The sequence below is a fragment of the Temnothorax curvispinosus genome, unplaced genomic scaffold (assembly GCF_003070985.1).
Source record: "Temnothorax curvispinosus isolate PA1 unplaced genomic scaffold, ASM307098v1 QBEX01005011.1, whole genome shotgun sequence".
Lineage (NCBI taxonomy): Eukaryota > Metazoa > Arthropoda > Insecta > Hymenoptera > Formicidae > Temnothorax > Temnothorax curvispinosus.
The window spans coordinates 517,237-535,086 of NW_020214791.1; the positions used below are offsets into that span (position 1 = coordinate 517,237).

The 17,850-nt window shown below is 43.1% G+C and overlaps 1 protein-coding gene across 1 annotated transcript in view; it reads right to left on the bottom strand.

Moving 5' to 3' along the window:
• LOC112454324 (semaphorin-2A) overlaps positions 1 to 16,094 on the bottom strand; it is a 308,067-nt gene extending 291,973 nt beyond the window's left edge. The window contains exon 1 of the mRNA XM_025015633.1: positions 15,449 to 16,094. The gene's annotated coding sequence lies outside the window, so the exon portion shown is untranslated. The remainder of the gene's footprint in view (positions 1 to 15,448) is intronic.
• Positions 16,095 to 17,850: the final 1,756 nt, after the last annotated feature.

A 17,850-nucleotide genomic window follows, 5' to 3' on the forward strand; every position in this document is an offset into this window, starting at 1 on the left:
GGCTGCTAGCTGCAGGTATCTAAAATGCCCCACCCTTTGCCAATAAATCGTATTTGAATAGTACAATTCTCGATGCTAGAAAATAAGAATAATGTTCTTTTTTCCATTGGTTATATTAAAAATCATTGAACTTCGTTGTTGCTCGATAAATCCATAAAGCAATTATGCTCGTAGTTATTATTCTATAATATATATATGACATCAAATTTCACTTAATCACTATTACATAAATGCGTCTCGTTCTCTTATATATTTGATAAAAAGATGCAGCAGTCCAGTGGCGAAAATGAGACATACTATACTTATACATCAGGCATGAAGGGAATTAGGAGCAAACATTTTAACACCGAGTGGAATATGATATCTGAAACGATAATGACGTTGATGACGAGATCGCAAAATATTTCCAAACTATGCCTCGGCTTCGTGGAATTAATTAGTGGCAATCAAACGATCGGTTCGCCTTTAACGACCCTTTTTATCCTTTTTACTATTATACTCTCGATTCTCTTTCTTCGCCGTTTTCGCGCCGCGCCTTCCTATATGCGAACCCTCCCTTCTCTTACTCCTCTTTCTCCATTGCAAGCGGGAATGATAGCCGCGGTGGATCCAGGTCGCGCGTAAATTTCCGGAATCTTAGCTGATTTATCACCGCTTGAAATATAGGTTGCTCGCCGGAAGGAGGAAAGCCTGGCGCGTTCACAGGTCATGGCACAGTTTACCTTCTACCTCGTCCCAGTGGCTTCGTCGTCGTTTACTATCGCGGTTCGAACGTTGCTGCTGTTGCTACTGCCGTTGCCGTTGCTGGTATTAGCTGGTGTTAGCTCGTACAGATGCGCATGTAGACAGCCCACTGATTCCGACCCAAGGTGAACTCGTGTTTTTACAAGGGGTTGATTCAAGGGTTGGGGGCGAGGGTCGGCCGCGCGAGGAACGGGTAGAAAGCGGCGGGCCTTAGTTGGCAGACGTGGCTAAGGATTTGCTAGGCAAACACCATCGCGGTGTTACGATAACAAATCACTGCGAGCCGGCTTTCACCACCGACGAGGCGCCGAATCCGCCACCCAAGTCTCATGTTCCACAATGCTGCGACAGAGAATATCCGGTTTCCAAGCGTGTGAGAGAACGTTGGTTGACCACTCAGGACTGCTTTTGTGTCTAGCACAATACGTGCGCGTGTATTCCGATATATTTTCTTCTAAATTTCCGTTAGATAGGAATATAAGAACTTTTACGTTTTTCCCTTTGTGTATCCTGTTCTCAATAATTTAAGTACTTACAATTTTCGTTTTGCTATCTATATTACGTAATATATCAAACGGGTGCTTTCTCAAATAAAACAAATATCAAACAAGTTTCCCCTTCCGGAAAGAGGGAAGTCTGCGAAACTGCCGAATGTTCGTAAAAACGCGAAGGAATTCCGCGGAGGCGCGGGTGCAGTCCACGCACGTATTCCATCAAGCGCATAGTCCGGAAGCTGGCAGAAGGGTCGAAGGAGGGTCGCCGGAACCATACTTTACAACGGCGTGCCATGGGGCCAAGATAAATGTACTTCGAATCGAATGTGTTCTCGTTCGAATCGGCGAGGAGAGGGCCGATGTCATTAAGGCCGCCTTTATCGGTCACATTCGGTGCGATTTAGATCGACGTTCTCCGATAAGTTTCAGACAGTCTTATACGACTCGTATTGCGCAAAACGATTGGAAGCAGTTAAGGAGGGAAAGAATGATGCATATCGGGGTGGGATGCTATTTCTTCGCGGTAATCTACCGCGACATTCATCGCGCATTGTAAGGCGCGTAGCGTTACGCATCTAAACAAATAGCTGAATCACAACTTTATTAATTCAGATTTTATCAACGTGTCAATATTTCATCAATTTCATGTCGCTCGTCTTTGAGACTGAAATCAAGTTAAAAAGATTTGTCGCAAAGTGGCTCTCTCGCTTTTACATAATAAAAACGGTTTACATAAGAAGTTTTGACAGCAACGTAACGATACTACTTTGATCGTGACATACTTACATAACCACTTTTCCGTATCGGCGAGAACAAATAAAGTGCTCTAAGCTTGTCTCTCGCGACGTAAAAAGAGTACTGGTAACTCCCGGCTCCCGATCGACCTTTGACGTTGATCGATCATCCTCCACTAACATTATCATCAACATATTTCAGCTATTATATCCCCATAAGTCGCTATGCTTATCAGTTGTATTTTTAGGTAGTACAACACGCAATGTATAATGAAACGCGCGATTAAAATCAATGTTAACGGAATATCACTAGTTTCACGAATAAATTAGAATAATTACTGTTGAACGAAAAGAACAGCGCTTTATTACTCCAATTTTATTTATTAAAACGGATAAGCTTAGTTTACCGCTAAAAAAGGAACTTACACAATAGCAATGTAATCTCAAGTTATTAACGTACTTCGCATACAAAATAGCTCGCGAATTGCGATGACAAATCATCGCTATTTTCCTCCCCGATCGAATGCACCGATTCTCCGCATATTTTCTTCGTCACGCTGGCAACGCCACATTGTTCTCCGCGACGTGAAAGAAATCACCGTTGCCACGCTTGCCCATTTTCGTTATTCACCCGACAACGCGACATTTCTCATGCGATACTGCATGCAAGCGCATGACTCCGACCATCAGATAGTCAATGGAGAACAATATGTCGCATTTTGAGGGATTTCACCCGAAGGTTTCGATCTCTCTTGTATCTATATAAAATGCCATCCTAGAAAACGACGTTATTTGATTTTGCGATAAAAACAATGTTACTGTTTCCTCGATTGGCTGATCAACATTTACAGCGCAACAGTGGAGCAATTCCAGTCTGCTCACTTTCGACCAAAATTAAACTTAACTCTAGGTTACTACCCTCAATTTAATTTTTGTTGTTGTCCATCGTTACTACCATGGGTCTGGGAGATCCAGAACACTTTTTCTCTTCATATCTCAGACAAACATTAACACTTTTTTATCTTTTACTTAATCGGAGCGCCAAAGTTTGCTTAAACGAACTACATAAGTTTTATTATGTAACTATAAATAGGAATAAAATTATAAAGATTTAAAGCAAAAGAAAATTTTTATATAGCCAAACTCTGGCAGTTTCTACTCGAATCTTACAGACTGATGGTAGTAACTTAGGGGTTAATAGACTTTCGTTATCCATTCTACTCGAGTACGTTCACGCGTCATCGTCTGTGATAAGTGTCGGAATGAATTAACCACAGTTGAATACATCATTCGATTTCATTGTCAGATCCGGGAAGATCGACGTGGGAACGCGCGTGCCTTCGTTTCTTCCGGCGACTTCGCCGAACGGAGAAGTCGTAGGAGGATTCATACGCTGTCGTCACCGGCGTCATTCTCGTCGTTCCGGTTAGGATTGAGACGTTTGTCTTGCATCTGACATTGCGTCTTACTCGCGGTAAGAGGGGGGGGGGGGGGAGCGAGAAGCTGGTGAGCACTCTCGAGCGGAGGCTTGCCGGGTCGGCGCTGCATGTGACGTCTAACGTAACGCCAATAACTCACCTACTACACAGAAGCCCTTACCGGGAGGAAGGAGGGAGGTAACTTGCTCCTTCGCACCGAGTAAGATTCACCCCCGTCGACCCCTCTGTTACATCCGCATCCCTCTCTACGCATTCCGCCTCTTTATACCCACCCGCCGCCGCCGCCACCGCCTTCTACCGTTCCATCCCCTTCCCGCCGTCACCTCGGAACTCCCTTGAAATAACCCTAGGCACCGCCAAGTTTACGAAGGGATGAACGAGAAATTACAGGGAGGTTTGGCTAAATTCCTTCTTCGCCCGTCACGCCCGGCGCCATCCTCCCGGCGGGATCGGTAATTACTCGCCGAACACGAAGCCCGATCTGATCATTAATTTACCTCCAATTTCAAGCTGTTATGCTTTCCCGTAGAAGCTACGACCGGGCCAGGAGCATTATTTCGACAGAAACGATCGGTAATGATTGTCGCTCGACGAGGAAATAAAAAAATCGAATTTGGGAATGTAGGTCAAATCTGTGTGTCCGTCGTACATATCCGGGACGACGCATCTCCTTTTTTGCCGGCGCATATGCACCGTGACCGCGCCGTTTCTTTATTCACACGGTGAATCGCGTATGCAACTATGCGACCTGGCTTCAACCGGGTATTCACCATTGTCGACAAGATATACCGTTGGCGGAGCCTCGCGAATGAAAAATTCGAGCCGAGCGAGTAGTTATATCGGTGCCCACCCGCTACGCTCTTCCTGGTTCGCCGGGGTATTGCGTTTGTATGTATAGCGATTCTTTATCAACGCGCTACTGAAATGTAAATAGGACGGCCATACGTGGTTACGCGTATGTGTATTCACCGTATACATTCACCGTTTTGCAATACATTCTATAAGATATGTATAACGTTTCTCATTTAAATTATCAATTTTATTATAAAGATATAAATAATATAAATCTCGTGTTTTCCGTGAAATATATCTAAACCGTCTCTCTCTCCCTCTCTCTCTTCTCGCGATATGAAATCGTATATTGGAATATACGCCGCTCCTTTTATAACGCGAGACGATTTAAACAGAATGGAATAAATGACGTGTTTAACCGCGGAATAATACGATTTGTTACGAGATTGAAAATCTAGATTACGGTCGGCGGGATTTTCCCTTTGATATTACTCCGCTACTACGCGTGGACGTATATTGCCGGGCAAGAAAAATCGCCTCTATGCGGCGGACAACGTCTGCAAAATTACCCACGGAATATCCGATAACAAGTGTTGCATGGCAGTACCTCCATTCTTTACACTGTACAAATTGACTCTTTACGGGACAACAATAACTTATTGAGCCACCGTTTGATCGCTTGTTATTTCCCGAGCATTTATTTGACTACAGTTGCACAACATGAATGGCAGAATGACGAGAAAAGAGAATAAAGAGACGGAAGAGAGTCTTTCCGCGTGAAATGACACTTTAAGAGTTTCCACCGTGGAAATTCTTCAGACGAAACCGACGGCGACTGTGTTATCAACTCACCGGCGAGTCGCATTTTCAAGAACGTATATAATTTATAATTTTATTGCGCGCGCGCGCGTGTGTGTGCTACGTGCGTGATCACGCAGTTCAAAAAATTTAACGATGGTCATACGATTTTGAGCGGCCCCGGTGAAAACGGCATTAATGTTGATGGGAATTATACATTTATACTCGCGGATTACCTTGTTTCCGCGAGTCCGTTGCCGCGAGTTCCCGCACACGCTTCACGCGATTAGTTGCACGCGAGCGGAAAGGGCACCGGCCGAAATACGGCTGGCGCGCTTTATTTTAGCCGCGCGACTGTCGCTTATCGGGCTAATCTCATCGTCACTGAAATCGCCTCGGCCAGAGAACAAGAGGAGCGGTAAAACAGACGTGGGTTATATACGCGGCAATGCAGCGACGCGAATAGACGCCGGACGTAGAGATAGTCGCGGCCATTCTACGGCGTCCGTCGAATGTAATTCAACGTGAGCGCGCGGGACGAGAGTCGTAAATTCGAGGATTCTATGCAAGATTGATGCCACGGGGTACTTCGGCGGTACGAGCAGCGTGAGTAGCGAGAACCGGGCGGCAGAAGGCAGGTCGATAAAGCGAAGGGGCGTGCGAAGTTTAAAATTCTTTTCTTCGTCGTCAAATTGTCGACCGGCTCGGTCTTTGCACCGAGAAAGAATTTCCTGAATGCGGGGGAGGCTTGCATTCTCGAAATTCAAACCCAGAATAATGGATACGCATACGTGATACAAAAATTACGTTATATAGATATGTAAAGATCTTAAGAGATATCTAGAAATGAAAGAAAAACGACGAATTTTGCCTTTGCGGAGATCTTTCTGTTTATACCGAGTGGAGAATTCGTCTCTTGTATTTCGTGCGTCTCACGAATACAACGAGAGCGAGAAGCCCTTCGTCATAAAGGATTTGCTCGAATATCTTGACGAGCTAGTCGCGGAAACTCAAGAGCCGAGACCAATTACCTCGAGCCAGGGATTTCTCCCTTTCTTTCTGCCTCCTCAATTGATTTCCCGTATCAGAACGCTAATTGTTGTTCCCTTTCTCCTCGTTTTGCTCGCGGGCGGTATCGATTTGGTGAGCCGGTTAACTGCGGGCTGTTAACGGCAAAAGAATCGTGTCAGTTCGAGGTATCTGGCACAACGCCTGAATCAAGTTACGCATTAATTTCGATTTTGCGAAGCATAGGAATGTTCATTCTTTCGTAACAATTCCATTTTTGTGTTATTCATGCTTTTAATGGTTTCATTGTTGCAAAATATTTCTTTGATTTTGTATGTCTAAAAATTGGAAGAAAATTGTTTGATAAACAGTACGTCCTTTGATATTCTATTCTTTCCATTTCTGATTTCTTTTCGATATAGTAGTAATTTATTTTAACGATGCTATCAATTTTGTAGAAGCATATGATCACAAAGTATTGAAAAGGGGAAATCAGTTTTCGACTTTTATTATTTATTTATCACATTGTCGTGTGCTATATTCTTCCCGAAAACAAATTTGTTACAGACAGAGACCTATCGAACTTTTTCTAATGTTATTCGATAGTCCCAATTTTTTTTCCCGATAAAGAATTGAAATTTGTCCCATAAAGTCGGATTTATGGGCACCTTCAAAGTCAGTGGTGCCCTTTGATCAGACCTATGGACCATTGACCGCTGTCCCCTGCAGCACTATCTATCACGTCCGGAAGGCAGTTGTCCATGTAACAGCAGTTAGAGGATTACCAGATAAGAAGAATCTCGGTATAAAAAAGAATAGGAGAATTTTGTCGAGGGAGACTGAAATGTTTTAGGGAGAACCGTTCTATCTCGACTCTCCATACTTCTCCATACCGTAAATTATCGTTTTAATGCGTAGTTATGTCGTTCACACGACGCTTACTCAACGAAACGATAGTCAGAAATAAAAAAATTATGCAAAGAGATAGAGATTGAAACGGCGATCAGATCGAAGATGGGTCATTGAAGTAGAGTGGAAGAGAGGTAGTGAACGTGGCATGGACGGAAAGATGAAGGGACGGAACGGGGGACAAGATCAACGGAGATATACCCGCAGATTGACCATGGGGAATCCCCCGGAAGCTCACCATGGTGAGATACGATAACATCTTAACTACGGTGACTGTACTATACCCGAGCTTCTTGAACCCCACCTGTAGGTCAGACGGGCCTGTCGAGGAGGGTTTAGCGTGTCGTCCTTGATATAAAGCAGCGTATCTCGTTAGGATTTCCAGTAGCAGTTTCGTAAAATAAGAAAGATATAAAGAAACGCGTTTGAAACGAAGCGTCATGTAGCGCAAGGTCTCGCATTGGTCGCGCGCTGTTCGATAAAAATGACAAGAGGGAAGATACGAAATGAGGGAGGAGGAACGTATATAGCAGAAAGCATTTTACACGCAATGTTTCTACCATCGTCTTTCCGATCGCCTTTATTTCGCGCAAAGTGACAGCACTGAAAGAAACTCGACGCATTCATTTCTGTGTCGAGGACTACGTTTTTATTGACTGTCCAAGAAAAGGAACAATAAAGGAGATATACCGCATAACGCACCATTTTCGACAACAACATTGCAAAGAAAACTGTACGATTGTGGGCGCGATAGTTGGCGGCATAGTCGACTTTCTTGGCAAACGATGAACTCTTTCTTCGCCAGAATAGGTCTTGTCCTGTAAATATCTTTTATTAAAAAAAAAAAAACTGTTTACGAAATACATTTTTATAAATACACATTACAACTACATTTCTAAATAATAATTTTATTTAAAGCATAAATTATAATTTAAAAATATAATAAAAAACGTAGCATTTATCGGTAGTAGAATCATGAAGGAATATAGATATCCGTTTTCATATTTAAACAAGTCAGATAAAAAAGCTAATATTCATGATATTCATACAAGATAATGATTATAATATAATAAAATTAAAATTTTTACTTTGTAAGATTATAACGTTCATAAATGAAACGACGCTCGGCAATGGAAAATACATTTGTATGAAAACGGAATATAATTAAAAAGAAATGAGAATGATGTCGAAGAAAAGCGACAGACAAAACGAATATCATTCTTCGTTTAACGAGGAAAAGTTCTCACTTATCCCTTCTCTCCGAGGAGTCGAAGAGTTCAGAACTTCCTTAAGACTTTGTCCGAAATCCCGCGGAATGAAGAAAAATTCCGGACCAGATTCATCGAACGGAAGTATAACGGCCGATGAGACGGTCGCTTCCATTAAATGTCAGGAAAGAAAATGGAATTAGCGGACGTCTCTCATGAACAAAGTGCAAAGGGAAGTATTCCGTCGCCGCGGTTGTTTCTTTCTCGGGGAAAAAGTTCCAACCTCGCTTCGTTGCTTAGAACTTATCGCGCGAAGCTGTGACAACTTCTCGAGACTTCTGCTAAGAATTTTCGCAAAAGGAGAGCCGCTCTTGGTTGGAACGGTTGCTTAAGAAAAAAAAGAAAAAGATACAAACGACTTGACGTTATGCAGTACAGCGAGAAGAGGCGTGTGCCTCGTGAATATAAGCGAAAAGTAAAAAGCGAGAAATCGAGATGAAGATTTGAACGTGTATTATACCAAAAATATATAAAGCAGTTCCGCAATTTATTAGTACTAAGTACAATACCGTGTTTTATCATAAATGAGCAATAAATCTTATCATATAAAGAATATATTCTTTTAGATCCATTAATGTAAATATAATATCGGCTTACCGATTGATTTCAAGTCGGCATTTCGCATTCTCTTAGCAAGAAACTTTTACATATAATAAGATATGGAGATGAATCGTCGAATTGAGAAATACGCATGTCGTCATTGCCGTAAATGTGCCTTTTTCTCGAGGGATCGGAAACAAGGGAGCAAAGTGAGCAAGAAAAATAGACCCGCATGTATCTCAAGTCATTACCGCAATAGGCGTTACTTTTGAAACATTTATCAAAAGAAGAATTATTATCATTATAGCAAGACATGTTGGCAGCCGAGAAGAAAATAAATATCAATCAACGAAAAAAAACCCAGTGACGTACGCAAGTCATATTCACCGAGACGGAAGTTTTCTGGTGTCTTAGCGCTACCCGTTCAAAATACAAAATATACCTACGCTGCAAAATTGTCGTAGAAAAAAGATCTCCAGGATGTCACGTAGCTTGCCACAGCGGAAGTTCAAATGGAATTATACGGCAAGCCCGAGCGAGTAATAATGGCGTTTGAAAATAAAAAGAAATCTCACCACGAACTGAGATCGATAAAGTCGAAACTGCGACGAAAAAGGACGACGTAATAAAGGAAAAAGTTGAAGCGACGAAAAGCTACGATACAAGTATTATACAAGAATGAACAATTGAATACCGTGGCTCGAGGCAAATCGTCGTCACTTATAATTGCTAAAACGAGATCATCAACGTGGAATCAACAGCGATGCCGGACAATTATTTGTCTTCGTGACGCTCCTTGCTTTCACGCGAAGAGACGCCGAAAAAAAGAGAAATAAAAAGTAAAGATAAAGAATAGGGAAGCAGCTGAATAATTCACGCAAAGACAAACATTGAAGAAAAATCGAAAGAGGAGAATGAATGGCAGACTCGCGTAGAAAATCAAATAAAGCTGGTGAGGATAGGAGAAAGTGGGAAGCCATGAAAATCGGATATTCGCACGTTCTCCATCTCTGTGGAGTAGCGAGTGATTGTAGGACTTTTGGAACTTGCCCGGCGGACACATCGCAGGTAAGGGGGGGAAAGGGCACGTGGGGTAATACCGTCGAACAGAGAGGGTACGTTGTCACGTAGAACGCCGCCGCGGAAGCGCACGGGCTCTTCCGCCGGAAACGGGACTAGGAGGAGGAAAAAATGGATGGAGAAGAAGGAAGGACGAACGCATTCCGTACGCAACGTCCCTCGCCGCGCCGCCGCCGTAGTCTCACCTTCTGAAAGTTTCATGAGCAGGTTCGCGCCGATCGGGGGAGCTTTTTATTCGCACGGGGCGCTTTGCATTTTTACGATGAGACTAAGGTTATGCGTCGGGGTCGTTCGGCGAGACCTTTGAGATCTTCACGCGTGGTACAAGGATCCGGATAGAGGAATCCACCGCGAGGTCGATATCCTTCGGTAGAACGCCCAATGGACATATTCGGCGGGCGGGTGATATAATCAGAGAACGTCGGCGGCATAAATGATTGTTCCTCTGCGCCGGAGTCGCCGGAGTGGTCACTGATCGCACGTGTTGCGATATAATAAGGTCATTTACGTGTAACTCCCGTCTACTTCGGCATTCTTGACGCATCAATTTTTATGAACGCATTCAATTAGGTACATCTATTTCGTATTCTGCACATTTTGTCAATATCGATATAGTTTGTGAATTTCAGAGCAAATTTTGCCATTTACGCATAACATCTCGTATAGAATTGTAAGCTCACCTTGTCGTACCTTAAAACTTCACTCCATATCTCCGCCGCAAACTTTCCAATTCTGTTCCTTCCCGCAACATCGAAATAAGTCTATTTGGCACCTCCCCTCCTCCCTCTGGGGGCCGGCCGTGTCTTTGAGCGCCGTCGAACTCATTCTTATTCAGGAAATCCGTATTCTACGAGACTCGCTGTTTTCTTCGCCGAACTCGTTCGTTCCTCTTATCCGTCCCACCGTCCATTTCCTGCCTTTCCCAGTGCAGGAAGGTTGAAACTTGCGATAAGTCGATCGGTCAGGTGCGACCCCCGAGAAGAAAGCTTTCAATGGGTACATCTCGCTTCCGAGAACCAGCAGATTCAATGACGATACCGAATCGGCGAAGTTTCTGCATTACCTAACCATCCCTTGCCACTGTCCGATTTTGTCGAACTCGTCTTCCTTGGCAGAATCATACCGAATGGGGGGGGAGGGGTAAAGTACAGAAAATAAGTCAAGCTGAGCATCACCTCTGTATAACGATATCTCGTGATTGAGCACACGCCCCGCGTCATAAAAGCGAAGTTTCTGTAACAGGGGTTTCCACTATATGCATTAAATCATAGTAATTAGAGCTTTTAAAGTAACTTTTAATGTGGCTAGCGGGGCGTAAGCGATGCGCGGCATTATTATTAAAAGCGTCGGGACGAGAGCGTTAAAAGAACGGTAGTACTGGGAACTGCATTTATTTTACATTCATAGGGAACCCGAGCGTTTTCTAATGAGGATGCAGTATACGCGTACGTGAAATATTGTGCTGCATCGCTTAGGACGCAGCTGGAACGCAGGAGGCGCGCGCGGGGCGACTTTAAAAAATCGCCGACCGTGCATTTTAATGTAGACTCGCAAACAGGAAGTGATGCAGCCTCTTACGTTATGATGTTTATCCCGCTACACGCTAAACAACTCTACCCTTATACATCACGTTACATTAAAATGTGTTTCAACTACGGCTAACGCACGCTGCACTCAGAATATACAAACATTTTGTCTTTAACAAACAACAGCGAAAACGATCGCAACGTCGAGATATATTGTAATATCCGACTCTCTCAATATTTCCGGAATATTTGAATAGAATAGACGTTATACAGTTCATGCTATCGTAGAATCGTAATTAATTTGTTATATTTCTTTCTATGTATAATCCTATGGTATACATATACCTCGAAGCAATAATTTGCGAAGACATGAAGATTTTTAATTACAGTACATTAAATCATGATAATTACATGTTTATATGTTCATCTCTTTGGAATTCTTCGTACTTCTTTCCCTTACGTACGTGTACCGGACCACATGAAAATCTATCGGTATCGTCATAATCCCTCACGCCCGAGTTCCTCGCGATCGTATTTACTTCCTTCGCCGACAGATCTTCGCCGGTCGCCGTATAAAAATCCATCGGTAGTATCGATACTCGGTACCCCTGGCGCGGGCGCGGCGCATCCGGAAATCGAACCCGGGCAACGCGACGGCGTTAAACTCAGAAATCACAGACACAGCTGTTTCCGGTAGTGACCGTAAAAAAACAAACTGCGCGCGAGCGAAGGAGCTGCTCAATAAAACATAAGAGGACGATCAAATAAAACCGCCGGCGCAACGGGGAGTGCGAACGGCAGTGAACCGACGAGCGAGGAATTACTCCGCGACAAAGACGAACGGCGTCGGAAAGCGCGGGCACTGACGGTTGGAGAAAGACGAGAAACAGGAAGAGAAGAGACGAGGACAATGCATATCGATTCGCAGACGCGGGAGCATCGCGTCTGCCCGCGTAGGTAGATCCCGACGTTATTCTCTTCGCCGGGAACGAGCGAACGAACGAACGCGGACGAACGGACGGACAAACGGGTGAACGAACGAATGACTCTTCCTCTTTCGCGGCGAATCGCGCATACCGTTGGCGCGAAGAATCGTAAAATTCTGAAAAATTTATCGCTCGCTGGCTCACCACGCGGCACGATATCGTCAATGGCACGATGCCTTCCACCCTGCGGAATTCCGAATGGTTCCAGGAACGAGAAACGCGGAAAGGGTGAGAATCGACGGTGCGAGACGGTCGGTGCTACATATTTAAGCGCTCGATCATCTCGCCGGTCCGGTGAATTCTGACAGACTGATCCAGAGGAAGAGAGACAGGAATGGGAGAGGCAAGGAGGAAAAGAGGGATGGAATGAGAAGCTCTCTCGTGGTGAATTTTTGAATGGCTGGAAAAAGCCTGCGTAGTCTGTAAAAATGATAAATGAACAGTGGGTACGTGCGAAGCGATCGATTGACGTATAAGCGGCGTAATTCGAATACATTGTTAATTTAAAGCGATTGCGTGTAACGCGGATATGTAACACGCAATGGCTCGAGTATCCAGTTGATGTTTTACGAACGAGTAATTACAGGTTTTGGTGAAGTTGGAATTTTTTAGCGAGGCAGAAATGGAATATTGCCGTTGCGTCGGAATATAGAATATTGTCTGGCGCAGGATGAAATCATTTCCGAATAATTAAAACATTGGAAATGACACGCGCGCGCACCGGCTATCGATTGCAATCGATATTGTTAAATCATCCGCGGTTGTATAAATGGTGCTTCGCGATACCGATATATTTATCCGTTCACCCTCCTCCCTCCCCATCGTTTACGCGAACGCCGATTCCCTATTTCTATTGGCCGATGCGAACAAATGGACTACGCTGAGCCGATGACTTGTGCAAACAGACACTGGCCAACTTTAATTCGTTCCGCAAATCGAGAAACCGATTGCGGATTTGCGAAACCTTCCGTCAGATATGTGCGCTTGCTGGACAGCTTAATCGTGTCTCCTACCTTTCAGATTGGTCATCTCGTCCCACTGTAAAATATGAGAAAATAGACTGGCAAATCTCTTTCACGCTTTACAGACGGATATTCGAGTTTGACGATTCGAGTTCAATCGAGACCGGCATTTATGGAGAGAGAGCTATAACTCGTAATATGTATACTCGTAATATAGATACATTTAAACCACTTGGTACAGTGAAGTAAGTACTTTCCTTTAATTAATATCGGCAAATATTGGTAGAGTCACACGAACACGTATACTGACCAACGTTATTACACACACACACACACCACACACACACACACACACACACACACACACACCATTTTCATCCTTTTATTACTTTGTTCATTAAGATATTTCGATCTCTCTCGTATGAATCTTTGTCTCGACCGACTAAGCCGCACTGCTCTGTCGCATTCGAATACGACTCACGTACGAAGGATGATACTATATGCGGCAACGTGGAAAACAATAAAGACGCCACGTTCCGCATAGGGTTTATGCAATGAGATCGCCGCTCGTAATTCCGATAACGCGATAATGTTGACCACCCTAGCGACCGAAACAATTTATAAGTCCCTATCTCCGACGGGACGTTTTAAATTATGTAGCTCTTTTATTACGGTGAAAGACGATCGTCCGGCTGGAAACACCGTTGCGACCACCCACGATGTTCGTTCCGCTTACGCACACAATATCAAAATGACGAGGGACGACGTAAGCGTGCGCGCGCGCGCGCATAGCAATTAATAATACGGTCATCATTAACGCAAATGTGAATCGCTGGATAAACCAAAATTATCAGGAGGTCACAGTTGAGTGATCATGATTGCGACAGCTAAAGACAGAGCGCGAAGCGCGCAACAAAGTACAGGAATAAACTCTGTAAGGGACGGCAAAGCTGTATTTTTGTTTTACGATGTTATATTTTACTTCTCGCTGTACCTCGGTCGAGACGCAGCAGTTGTGAGAGATCGATTATAATGTCACGAATCTCGGATGTACCGCGCCGCCATTAATGCGATCTTACGCTCCATATATTTCCCCTGTCTTATCGTTATCGTATAAATTTTGTTATCCATTAAGGCACGAGCGCGTCGCGTAGGTAGGTAAGATGTTAACGACGATGTGCTAACGAGGTTGGCGAGACCTTCGCGATATCGAGCCCTCAAGGAAAGACCTTGTTCGTCTAATGGATCAATTAGTACCGTCTAACGGGCGTCCAGTCAATGTCAATGAATACCCATTATCTCTAAAACCAATTGCTAACGATATTCGCAGGGTGACGCAGCGTCGCCCGGCTGGATTATCGTTGCCCGCCAGCCCGAGTCCCGATAGAAATACCACATCGTATCGAGATAACCATAACGAGCCGTGAAAACGAATTTCCACCGACAGTAGCGGACGACAAAAACACTTTCCTTGCTTCGAAGCGACGGACGGTGCCGCTTATCGGTTTGCCCATTATCCGAATTTCAATTAGCCGCCTATACTGTGCAGGCGATAGACGGGTAGCGCGTGAGTACAGATGTACAGAGGGCGAGGATAAAGGGTGCGGTACGTCGTTGAAACGCTTTCCACGCCAAAGGCCATAAAAAAAAGTAATAATAATAAAGAAAAAAAATACCGTGAAAAATTTTCCAACAAAAACGCTGCCGTTATTTTGATGGATTATTACGAGAGAACGGATTACGTCGACATGCTGGTATACGCGAACGCGAGGTCCCTCCATACAATAAACGCGGATTGTACGCGGTGGCGCGCCCGAAACGCCGTTATCAACGAGCAGATTATCCCGGGAAAGAGCTCACGGTGAGATTTTAACGCGAGTTCTTTTCTCTCAGTTATGTGTAACAGAGGCAGGTAAGCCGGTAAGCGCTTGTATTACATTCGCTAACTTTGTCAACCTGATATTTACGTATGTTAAGCAATCGAGCAAAGACGATTACAGATCTATCCGGCACAGCTATAATTTAATACAACTGCGTGTCGCTGATGCTTATTGTTTTTCTGCGCGGAATCTGCATAAATTATCATGATACTTTGACAAGAAAAAACTAGATTCTTCGAGCGTGTTTAACATGCAGTGCAAAACACATGCTATCTTGGATAAGCTTACCGTAGCGTAGAGTAGTTGCCGATCCTCGTAATCCTTGTATCGAGGCTGACACTTTACTTGCTCATTCACGATGAGTTTCATAGATACACCGTGTTTCAATATGCACGCGTTAAAGTTTCGATGAGTCTTGACTGCTCCGGAATTCTTGTTCTGCTCCGAAATTCTTGAAATCACGTCCGCCTTGTACAATTTGCACAAACCAACGTTTATCTCGTAATATCCATCCAAAGTTTAAATAATCGGCTATCAGTATCTTAATAAATATCTTTACTAGAATGTAGAAACGACCATCGATATTTAGCCACCCAACACCAATCCGTCTTCAAAATGAAGATTCCGAAGGCGACAATGAGAAATTTGTGAAAGCGCTATTATGAAATACGTTAGATTAACTACCCCGCGTTCTCGGTAGCGAGTTACCGATATTAATTCTAGACGGCTTCCGACTGTTGGAAGTCATTTTGAAAACTCTGGAATTTTGTACGTCACCATTTTATCGCATTGTACCACATTTCGATATACTTTGGTGAGGACTTCGCGACACGATTGATGAAATCGATTTTCTTACAAACGACAGAAACGACAGATGTTCACCCTCCACTGATAGGAAAATCCGACGACTGAGCGACGAGCGATGCAAAACATCCGCACGCTTCCCGGCGACTGGAAGGGTGGACGAGAGTCGGAGGCTCTCGGGGGTGGATTGTGCGCATGCGACATAAACAAACCGTAAAGAAAAAGCCAATATACCGGGTGGGAGACTCCGACAGTCTCCGGGTGTATTCAAGTAGACGACATTGTAATATACAATGGTTTGGAACGGTAGTTCTGTGTCATGAGCGCAACGGACTTTGGCACTACGGATATCCGGAATATCGCGCGAAACCGATAAAGGAAACCAGAATCGAAATCCCGGTTTCCGGAAAATGCAAATCATTCGATAAACTGAAAAAAAAATCGCGTCGCTTAAAATACAGGATATTCGCCGATGTCGTGTAACAACAGCTACATGTATTCGCGTTATTGAGAGCATACAAAACGCTGTGCCAATACGATCAGTTTCAACGAAGTCAAAAACGTTCAAAAGTGACATTATATTTTATTTAGTTTACAAAAAGGGTCCTTTTTTTAGAAACTTCCGGATTTATATTGTCTCTCGATTATATGATAAATCATTGTTAAATAACATACACATAATTGTAACGTCACTTAGCGATGCAACGATACGTACATTATGTTCCGCGCTCGTATGACATATTGTCTGCTCTATCACTGACAAGCCTGTGCTACTCGTGCTCTGGATACAACGCATTCTGCGCTACTCCGTAGGCTTGCAGTCCGTCTAACTAACAGTCTGATGCGCTATAGATCTTCGCCTTCTCCGTGAATTGCGGTCTTAGAGCAGATATCTCAAACGATGACATTTGCAGTACGGCATAAACGTGCACCTCGCATTAACCCTCTCGCGGCTACGAAACCGACGATAACGTTCCATTAACAATGGTGATTACCGCTCGCGATAACGATATCAGAGTTGCCCAGAGTTATCATTAACAAATAGCCTAGCGTAGAGGACCTTACGGAAATTAAGTATCCGTCTTTGTTCCTTATTCAAGCTTGCCTAGATATGAAAAGTCATGATTCCCATATTAAGTCGCATTAAACGGTTTTTAAAAAATTAAATAAATTAAATAATACATAACAAAAGCGTATAAAGAAAATTTGACTCCTTTAATATATTTATGAATCACAATACATTTATTTCTTTTAATTTTTTCATTGTTTAGTAATATTTAGTAATATTATTTTCTTATAGAATTTAGTTTATAATTAAGGAAACTATTATAAAAATTAGAAAAAGCAATCATATCAAATAAACAATCGCAATCATATTAAATAAATTAACTAAATGGAATATATCTAAAAAGTGTATAACTTAATATTATGTTACATAAGTAATTATGGCTTACCACAAAAATTATTAACATTTACAATAAAGCTCAGCTTTGAAAAAATGGATCATATTATCAAATAACCTATCAAACGAATGTTAGAATAGTAGTTAAATTCTTAATGGTAGGCACCAATTTCACAAAGCCCTTCGATGTCCGATATCTAATATAATAGCCAATATTTAAAAACGTAGAATAACTTCTCGAAAAGAGATAATCTGAATAAGATTGATCCACAATAAGATCTATGTGAAATACTGTATAGTATCGATATTATCTACGTCTTGCCAGGATGAACGTTAAATCGAGACTGCTTCAAATCGATAGTTTCACAACAAACACTCGTCATATAACTAAGACCTTTATATACATTTCTTACATTGTATACCGTTGTCGTTCGACCTTCTTAGCCTAAATCAAATCTAAAGTCTATAACAGGAGTGTGTTATT